Genomic DNA, 10,554 nt, shown 5'->3' with positions numbered 1-10,554 from the left:
GTAACTTGATTCAATCAAGGGATTGAATCAAGGGGTTAAGGTTTGTTGGTGAGCCAAAGGAAAAACCAACGGTGTTAAGGTTGGTTGGTGAGCCAAAGGGAAAACCAACGTTGTAAGGTTGTGGTTGGTGAGCCTTTGGGAAAACCAACTGGGTTGGATTGTGAACCCGAGAAAACAATCGGTTGGTTCTAGTCGGTGAGCCTGTGAAAACCGACCGAGTTCGTTGTGATCTCGCAAAACAACAAGTTGGGTTGTGAGCTTGTAAAACAACCGTCTGTAATCTGGAGGATTATAGTGAAATTCCCAAGAGGTCTTGGGAAGTGGATGTAGGTGCTGGGGTGCACCGAACCACTATATGTTTGTTGTGTTTGTGATGCTTTTTGTCATTGTCTAACTTGCTCACTTACTTACTTAGATAAATTGCTTGCTTAACTCTTATCTGCGCATCCTTTAAGTTGCAAGCATATTCAATTTACTTAATCAAGTCTCATTCAATAAATCAAACTGTTGCTAAGTTTAAATTCCACTGTGCATCTATACAACTTAGCATAATTAATTGAAAAGTTTTATAAGTAGTATAAAAGTTTTAAAAGACCCAATTCACCCCCCCTCTTGGGTTGTATCTACTGGGCAACAAGTGGTATCAGAGCAGGTGCTCAAATATTATTTGTAGTCTTAACCGACTAGAGCCAAAGATCATGACAACCCCACATAACGTATTACTTGCTGAGGGACTTTCCACAAACAGACCTCCACTGTTTGATGGATCTAACTATATTCAATGGAAAGCCAGAATGAAAATCTTTACTCAATCACAAAACTATGAGTTATGGAATGTCATAACAAATGGCCTACACACACCCACGAAATTAATTGAAAGTATGTTCGATAAAAATTTGGCTGAACTAAATGCTAAGGCTATGAACCTTCTCTACTGTGCATTTAATAAAAATATTTTCAACCAAATTTGTATATGTTCATCTGCCAAACAAATATGGGATACTCTTGAAGCAACTTATGATATTTTCGAAGAACCCCATGTTAGTTTACTTGAGGATAATTGCAAGACTAATATTGAGCATGCAGGAAACACTCTAAATCAGGAAGAAAGATTCAAAAGCTTCCTAAAGACAAAGAAGAAGAGGAAGCTAGAAGAAAGGAAGAAAGAGATAAAAAGGAAGAAAGCCTTGACCAAGAAAGAGTCAAGCAAGAAATTAAAAGTTAGGAGCAACAATGATGATATTAGCTCCAAGGAACTACAAGAGGTAACTAACTCGTGTTTTATGGCACTGGAAGATAAAGTAGAATCTGAATCTAATGAATTTCATGAAGAATATTCTTATGATGAACTATTAAATGCTTTTCATGATTTGTATAGTGAATGTAGAAAATTAGCTATCAAAAATAAAAATCTTAAAAAGCTAAATCTCGAAATCTCAAAAGAAAAAAATTCTATTGCTGAAATATATGACAAACTAAATTCTGAAAATGAAAGCTTAAGGTTAAATTCAGAATAATTGATTCAGAAAAATTAGAATTTAATTAAAAAAAATCAAAACTTAAGTGAAGAAATTAACCAATTAAAATCTTTTATTAACAAATTCACTGTAAGTTCAGAAAGATTAAAAATAATGTTTGAAAGCCAATATGTTGCTTATGATAAATCAAAATTTAGCTTGACTCCTTTACTTAATAATAAATCTCTAGAGGAAAAGGTTATCAATTCACCAAGCAAACCATTAAATAAGATAACTTATTTCAAACATAAAAAGAATGGGCATAACAACTTTACCTATCGTTCTAACATAATTAAATCAAGTGGTAAAGTTATTAAAATTAAACAAATCTGGGTTTCAAAAGGAACCATATGTCCTAACTCTCAAGGACCCAAGCAAGCTTGGGTACCCAAAATGAAAATATGAGGATGTAGACATAGATGTGCCAAGATACCCATGGAACAAATAGATTCATACAAATGGGTGTTCTAGACACACGTCAAAAAATAAAACTTAAAACATACTTATGAAAAGTAATTTTAAATAAAAAATAAATAATAATAATAATAATGAAATCAGTAATCCTTGCATCTCATCATTATTTTTGCTTTAGTATTTGATTAAAATATGAATTGCAAGTATTGACCAATTTTGAGATATAGAAAATACTTTTGGAAATATAATCACTTCATCTTATAGTATACTTTACTCACCATTGGATAAGTTGCTAAATGATTAATCAATTTATTAAGAATAACTCTATGAATTCTCTATATGCTTGATTGAGAGTTTTTATCCATGGCATTATTGTTTATTGATCATAGATATGATAATGTGTACTTGGTGTACTTTTGAATATATGCACTATGAATACCAAGATTAAAGAAACCATCTTTGGCATATAAAATCAACTCATGCTAGTATGTACTGAATCTCAAAAGACCTTACCATTAGCTTACTCAGATTATCTTCCGAAAGGTCAAAGTTTGCTATGCATGCTAACTAAGGAAACAAACTAAAAAATCAATTTCTAAATCTAAAGATGTTGTTTCCATCACTAAGTTTTCAAAAGCTTACATTGGATTTGTTCTTGGCAAATAAAATTAAAATATTTTCTGTATTTGTTAAATCTTGTAAAAGTGTTTCAAATGAAAAAGGTTTCCAAACTGTGAAGATAAAGAGTATCATGGCACAGTGTTGAAAACCAAAATCCTGATAAAGTTTATACAGAAATTAATTATTTCAGCACCAAGGACACCTTAAATAAAATAGGGTTAATAGAATTCTTGAAGAAATGAAAAAGACAATTGTGTATGATAGTCATCTACTTAAATATTTTTTTAAAGCTATCATCACTCCTTGTCATACATATGATTTCTATTAAATCTATTTTTGATGAAAACTCCTTTTGATCTTCTGAAAAATTGAAAATGATCTATTGCATATCTTTCATATTTTTCAGTAGTTTATGTTATGCTTGATATGGTCTTTTGGAAATAATGCCAAATCTGATAAAGATATTTCTATCCTTGGATATCATTCATCAAGCAATGCATATAGAACATTCAATGAAAAGATTCGAGTTGTAGAAATATCAATTCATTTTATTCTTTATGAGACTAATGATTTATTATCAAGAAACTGAAATTTAATTATATATGTATATGGTTAATCTCTTACATATAACAATCTGAAAACTTGTTAATCACTAGAACCAAATTGAGTTTTTCAGAAATGCACTTAATGAAGAGAAATTGATCTTGATGAAATTCTTGCATAATTAGAAGTAAAGATCACTATTATCATTTGCTTGCTTCATGAGCTTTATATTCTGTCAAATGAATGTGTAGAAAACACTCATTACAAATATGATAAAGCAATATGTGATTTGGAACAAGCACCAAAAACATGATATAAAAGCTTGAGTAACTTTTTGATAGAAAGTAATAGTGATAAATCTATGCATCAAAAAGAAGAATTTGTGATATCACTCTTGGTTCTACAAACGAGGATTTATATGAAGATTTTACTAAGCTCATGCAAGGTGAGTTTGAAATATGTATGATGAATGAATTAACATTTTCTCTCAAACTCCAAATTAAGACAAACAAGAAAGGGGATCTTCATTGACCAAAGTTAGTCCACAAGAAACTCTCATAGAAGATTGGCATGAAGAAGGTATGTCTATGACCCCATCTTGTAGAATTTGAAAAGGATGAGCAAAGTAGATCTATTGTTTTAAAGCTGTATTGAAGCATGATAGAATAATTATTTTATCACACAGCTAGTAGACCAGATTGTATGCTCATTATGTGACCTTATGAAAGACTTCATTCTAACTTTAATGAATCGTATTTTATTGATAACAAATAAATCATAATCTGAATTTTGATAGAAACAACTGTTTAAGATAAGTTGATTAAAACTTAGCTAGCATGTCTTGTTGATAATTATCTTAAGCAAATAAAATCTAAACTAAATTGATTTAGAAAATAAGAAACTGATTTAACCTTGATAAATCTTCCTAGTGCCTCACATGCTTGTCCTTGAACCATCTTCGTTAATGAAACTATTTCTTTAGTTCAAGTGATATGTGCTTGCTTAAAGCATAATATAATTTGGAACAAGCATCAAAAGCATAATATAAAAGCTTAAGTAACCTTTTTTTTGATAGAAAGTAATAGTGATAAATCTATGCATCAAAAAGAAGAATTTGTGATATCTTGTTTGCTCAAAGTATGCATTGATGACATCATTTTTGGTTCTACTAATGAAGAGTTATATGAAGATTTTACTTAGCTCATGCAAGGTGAGTTTGAAATATGTATGATGAATGAATTAATATCTTCTCTCAAACTCCAAATTAAGACAAACAAGAAAGGGGATCTTCATTGACCAAAGTTAGTCCACAAGAAAACTCTTATAGAAGATTGGCATAAAGAAGGTATGTCTATGACCCCATCTTGTAGAATTTGAAAAGGATGAGCAAAGTAGATCTATTGTTTTAGAGCTGTATTGAAGCATGATAGAATAATTATTTTATCATACAGCTAGTAGACCAGATTGTATGCTCATTATGTGACTTTGTGCAAGACTTCAATCTAACTTTAATGAATCATATTTTATTGATAACAAATAAATCATAATCTGAATTTTGATAGAAACAACTGTTTAAGATAAGTTGATTAAAACTTAGCTAGCGTGTCTTATTGATAATTATCTTAAGCAAATAGAATCTAAACTAAATCGATTTTGAAAATAAGAAATTGATTTGACCTTGATAAATCTTCCTATTGCCTCACATGCTTGTCCTTGAACCATCTTGGTTAATGAAACTATTTCTTTAGTTCAAGTGATATGTGCTTGCTTATATTTAGGCAATCTCTTGAGTAAAGTGACTCAATATTCAACTATTGTCATATCTTATATTGAGTCATCTGGTTAAAAAATATGTTGGATGAATGGTTTGTATCTTGAAGAAACTAATGACTTTCTTTCAAGAAAGAAAAGGAGTTTGTTAATAATGCAGGATCCTTAAGCAAGAAAATGAGAGATCTCAACTTGAAGGATATCTCCCTGTAAGATACAATAAACATTCACATGCAAACAAGAGAGAGGACCTTCTTCAGCCAAACGTTCATACATAAAAAATCTAGTAGGTATTTGACTGAAGAATGCAGAATGAATTGGTAATTCTAGATACTTCTCTCATAAATTAATTGAGCAAAGTCAATAACTTAAATCTTATTATGGCATGATTAAGGTCTTTAATTATAAATTTTTGATATCATGTCTATATATATATATATATTGATTGACTTATACTTTTAGAAATTGTTTCATGGTTTGCCCAAACTAAAATATATCTTTGCCTATGTCATAACCATGAAATACACAAGTTTATGCTTAAAATTTTGATTTAAAATAACTTGTGAGAAATTATGAATCCTTGAGCACAATGAAAATGTTGTTTGCATGATATACATCTATATGATACATAAAATTATTTCTTTATTCTACTCTTTCATGTAAATTACTTGAGAATAACAAAAAGAGAGAGAGATAAAGAAAAGAAAATGGATATTATTCAAGAGATGTAAAATCTAAGCAAAGGCAAATACTCCAATCTTAAGGAAAAGCAAAACAAGCATAATATATTCGGCACATTTGGAAGGGATAAAATTCGCAATTAATTACACTTAAACAGGAAGAGTTTGAAGTGAACTTTACAAATTTTCTATATTGCTCATCATAGGGATGGTGCCAATGGGGAGGCTAGTAGTAGTACCCGGCACTATTTGACCCAACTATTCGGTGTAGGGTATATTAGGGACGGCACAAGAGGGAGGCTAGTGGTAGTACCTCGTGCCCCTTCCAACTCTACCGGATAGGGAGCAAATAGAGTATAGAGCATAATAAAGTAAAAATGAAAAACAAAGTAAGTGAAAGTATATAAAAAGAATCAAGTCAAATTTTTTAATCACTTGAAAACACACTTTAAGGATGAAATCAATGCAAGAGTATGTTTAAATAGGGGGAGTTTATTTGAAAAGAATTGATTTTGATCATTGACATGCTTGTTATTTTAATGCATGACTTAACACATAATATATTTTGCATGTGGCATGATGTCTTAAATTATGGGTTCTCAATATTTTGTAATGCTCCATGCTTGGACAATTTGATTGAATGTTTGGAATACTGCATAAAATTATTTTTGGGTATTATTGAAAAGAAATTTCAGATTTGTCGTTCACAATCATCTTTAAAAACTGAAAGTTGAATAAATTTGTAAAAAGGAGAAGAGAAAGATATCTCTATTTAGGCAAAATGAATTGATCTTGATCTATCTTTCTACTTGCCTAACTTTGATACATAATATCCTAATACTTGTTAAAATATCCTCCATTTTGTATCAAAACTCAATAATAAATACAAATATTCTGAATATGCTCTTATATGTTTTGAAATATATGTTTTCAATCGTAATGATTTAAGATGAGCTACAATGTGGAAGATACATATCTCAAATTATGACTTTGAAAGCCTCTATTGAAAATCTTTATGAAATTCAGAATATGATTTTGTATAAACGCTTAAACTCAATATGATTTCTAAATAAAATCTTAATTTAAGAAAAATAGAATTAATTTTGATGCCTTGGTTGATTGCTCCGATACGCATCCGAAACATATCATTTCTTATCTTCAAAGTGTACTAATATTGGTCCAAATGATGTGTCTTTCGATGATCTTCATTGCAAACAAAAATTTCTAAATATATGATTTTATTTTGATATTAAAAAAGATTTATTGTGTTTCATGTATACATTGCTGAAAAACTATGGTTAAGAAATTGAGTTCTATAAATATATATACCCCAATGATCATCTATATGTTTTTCTCTCCTACATTCTTAAAGACTTCCATCAGAATATATATATAGAGTGAATGATCTTAAAGCTAGAAATATTTCAGCTCACTCAAATGATTCTAAAAGAAAGAAAATGTAAATGCTTTTGAAAGAAACTGAGCTTCAAATGAATCATCTTCTGAATAATATTTCTATACATTTTTTCTAAGATTAAGAGAAACCATAACTTTGTCTTGAAGGATTAGAAAGAGTAATTGCTATAAATTTTGAATAATACTAGATTACTCTACATTCTCGATATCATAGAATTTCAGTTTTATTCACGTTTATCACTAAAATCTGAAATTCAACAATAGAAAAGAATGATTAAAGAAGAATACATCTTTTGAGGGGGAGCTTTAGATATTCAGTATCTTATCCTAAAAATTACTTTAATTTGATGTATACCTTTATCTTATTTATTTTTTTTGATTGATTTTGGTGAACCTCCTAATATTGCAAGACTTGCTTTAATTATATAATAAGTTTATACCTTGAGATGAGTTCTATAAAGGTTGTCTTATCTCAAACATTGTGTCTTATGAAAATAAGCTGAAACTTATAGAAAATATATTTTTTTTGAGATTGACAATTTTATTGAACATTATCTTCAAATTCTAAACTCTTAAATGAAATGATCAATTAAGGAGGAGAAAGAAAATTTCAGAAGGAGAGATCTTATGGAACTTAATCGCATAAAACTATAACTAAAGGAGAAAGAAAGAATACTAAATGAAAAGTGATCCTAATACTCTCCAATATGTATCATCTGAAATTTAAATCTGAAAATCTTTATGATACACCTTGAGGCTTGTTATTTGGTTAATATATCTTATGCATAAATCATGAACCAAATTGCAATTCAAACAGTTGACCTTAAGAGCCTCTAACTTAATGAAAAAAAGGGAAGAATAATGTGTTGAATGTTCTTGAGTATCTCTTAGAAAATCTATTTTTGGAATTTACTAATGAGTTCTTATTGGCTTGTTCTTTAGAACTTCAATTTTTATGCCAATTCATTATTATATGTATCAAATTGTGCTTATTTTCTAAAGGAATAAAAGAAAGTCTTTAAAAGAGCTCTAAGATGTATCAAAAATTGCATGAATCCATATTTTGGTATTAGTGCCCCAATGCTCTTATTATCATAAAAAAACTTTGAAGTCATTAAGAATTAATGATCCAACATGATGATATGTTTTTCAAGTATATAAGTTTTGATCTTATACTCTGAAAATTAATTAAATTGCTCTCATGTTGATAAAATACTTAATATTTTGAGCAAAAGTTCTTAAATGAACAAGCTTTCATACTTATTATTGAAGAGAGGTTAGATTTCCATTCGTGCTTTCTTTGAATATCATTCGTGGTACTTCTTGAATTAACTTAAGAAAGATTCCACCTACACTTGATTTGAAAACTATCTTTGGAATCACATTCGATGTGTTCTGCTCTGAAATTATCTTAATTGGCTCTGATCTATGCTCATTAATCTTATTCTAACGTTATTGCCTTGAGTTATATGATTCATATCCTTGCAATAATTTGACATGCAAATCAGAGTACAATAAGAAAAAGAAATATTTGAGTATTCTTATCTTTGTGCTTAATGTTTCACAATCTTTTTGATGTTGTCAAAAAGGGGGAGAAATATCTAAGTATATGCTCATAATGCTGATTATGTTAAGTTGATTAAATCTAAAGCATTATCATGAAGTATATTTTAAAGATATATATTTTCTACTTCAAACAACTTAGCTATGCATTACTTCTAGAACACAATATATTGCATATACTCCAAGTTTTGTCATCATCAAAAAGGGGGAGACTGATGACCCAAAGATTGATTTAAAGATTGATTTTGATGATCACAAAACCTTGAAGTATAAATACTAATGTTTGTGTTGCAAGAAGAAAGATTATTTATTTTGCAAGGAACATAGCAAGTTGGAAGAATTCAAGAAGGCCTCCAAAGCTCTCAAGAAAAGTTAGAAGAAAGCCACACCTCATTGGCCCAAGATTCAAGTTCAAAGGCTTCAATTTAGAAGAGCAAGTTTTAAGAAAAATTCAAAGGAAAGGCACTCGAGTCGACTCCTACAGTTCCGAGTCGACTCCAAGGAGCAACAGACAGCCGGACAGAAAGATTCATCTCAGAACCTGTCAACGAGTCGACTCCTGAAGAGCGCGAGTCGACTCCGATGCTTGCCGAGTCGACTCCAGGGTAGTACGAGTCGACTCCAGGGAGTTACAGACAGAAAGACAGAGAAGTTATTTTGGACCCTAAGAGCCGAGTCGACTCCGGAGGAACTCGAGTCGACTCCGATGGTTGGCAGGTCGACTCCAAAGGAAGCGAGAGTCGACTCCCAGTGTGATACAAAGCAAAAGTCAGAGAGCAACTTTCGGACACTGAGAGCCGAGTCGACTCCCGCAAAGTCCGAGTCGACTCCAAGGCAGCGCTACCTCAAAAAGACAGAAGACTGCTTTTCGGATACTGAGAGCCGAGTCGACTCCGAAACAGTTCGAGTCGACTCCAGGACGGCACGAGTCAAAAGACAGAAGATCGGGAGTTCGGACTCTGAGCGCCGAGTCGACTCCCAGAATTTCCGAGTCGACTCGAGTGAGCAAACTTGAAAAATACATCTCAGGATTTCTTGGAACGAGTCGTCTCCAAAGATGCCAGGTCAGCTCCGGACATTGGGGAGTCGACTCCAGGTTGAGTCGAGTCGACTCCAAGTCAAGACAGCACTTTAATTCAAATATGGAACAATTGCCGAGCCGTCTCCAGAAAAGCACGAGTCAACTCCTACACCAGGCGAGTCGACTCTAGATCGCGCGAGTCGACTCCAATCCCAACGGAAACATTGTCAGGAGTTGCAGAATGTGCAGAACGGCTCTATTTTTGTCTCTAACGGCTAGATTTGTGTTCCCACACTCTCTAAAGCTATAAAATCAAGGGGAGAGCAAGGGAAGAAAATATGGAAGAGGGAGAGAACACTTAGGAAAGAGATCTCAAAGAAAAATCTCCCAAGAGCACAAAAGGGACATTCAAAGCAAAATAGAGAGAAGAAGAGCATCCAAGTGAATTCCAAAGCTTCCTCTTCAACTGTGTGCTGCCTTGCGTGATCCTCTACTTCATGCAAAATCAGAAGAGGGTCAAGAGAAGAAGAAACCGAGTTCCTCCATCTACGAATCAGTTTGAGGGCTTCTTCTCTTTACTTTACTTATTTATAGTTGCTATATTTGCTTAAGTTAAGAAGCTTGTATTTCCTTTAAATTCTTTGTCTAATATCTTGTAACTTGATTCAATCAAGGGATTGAATCAAGGGGTTAAGGTTTGTTGGTGAGCCAAAGGAAAAACCAACGGTGTTACGGTTGGTTGGTGAGCCAAAGGGAAAACCAACGTTGTAAGGTTGTGGTTGGTGAGCCTTTGGGAAAACCAACTGGGTTGGATTGTGAGCCCGAGAAAACAATTGGTTGGTTCTAGTCGGTGAGCCTGTGAAAACCGACCGAGTTCGTTGTGATCTCGCAAAACAACAAGTTGGGTTGTGAGCTTGTAAAACAACCGGCTGTAATCTGGAGGATTATAGTGAAATTCCCAAGAGGTCTTGGGGAGTGGATGTAGGTGCTGGGGTGCACCGAACCACTA

This window comes from Phoenix dactylifera, chromosome 1 (assembly GCF_051530095.1).
Source record: "Phoenix dactylifera cultivar Ajwa chromosome 1, Ajwa_hap1_PhDact_Kaust_v1.1, whole genome shotgun sequence".
Lineage (NCBI taxonomy): Eukaryota > Viridiplantae > Streptophyta > Magnoliopsida > Arecales > Arecaceae > Phoenix > Phoenix dactylifera.
Note: the sequence above shows the minus strand (reverse complement) of the source record.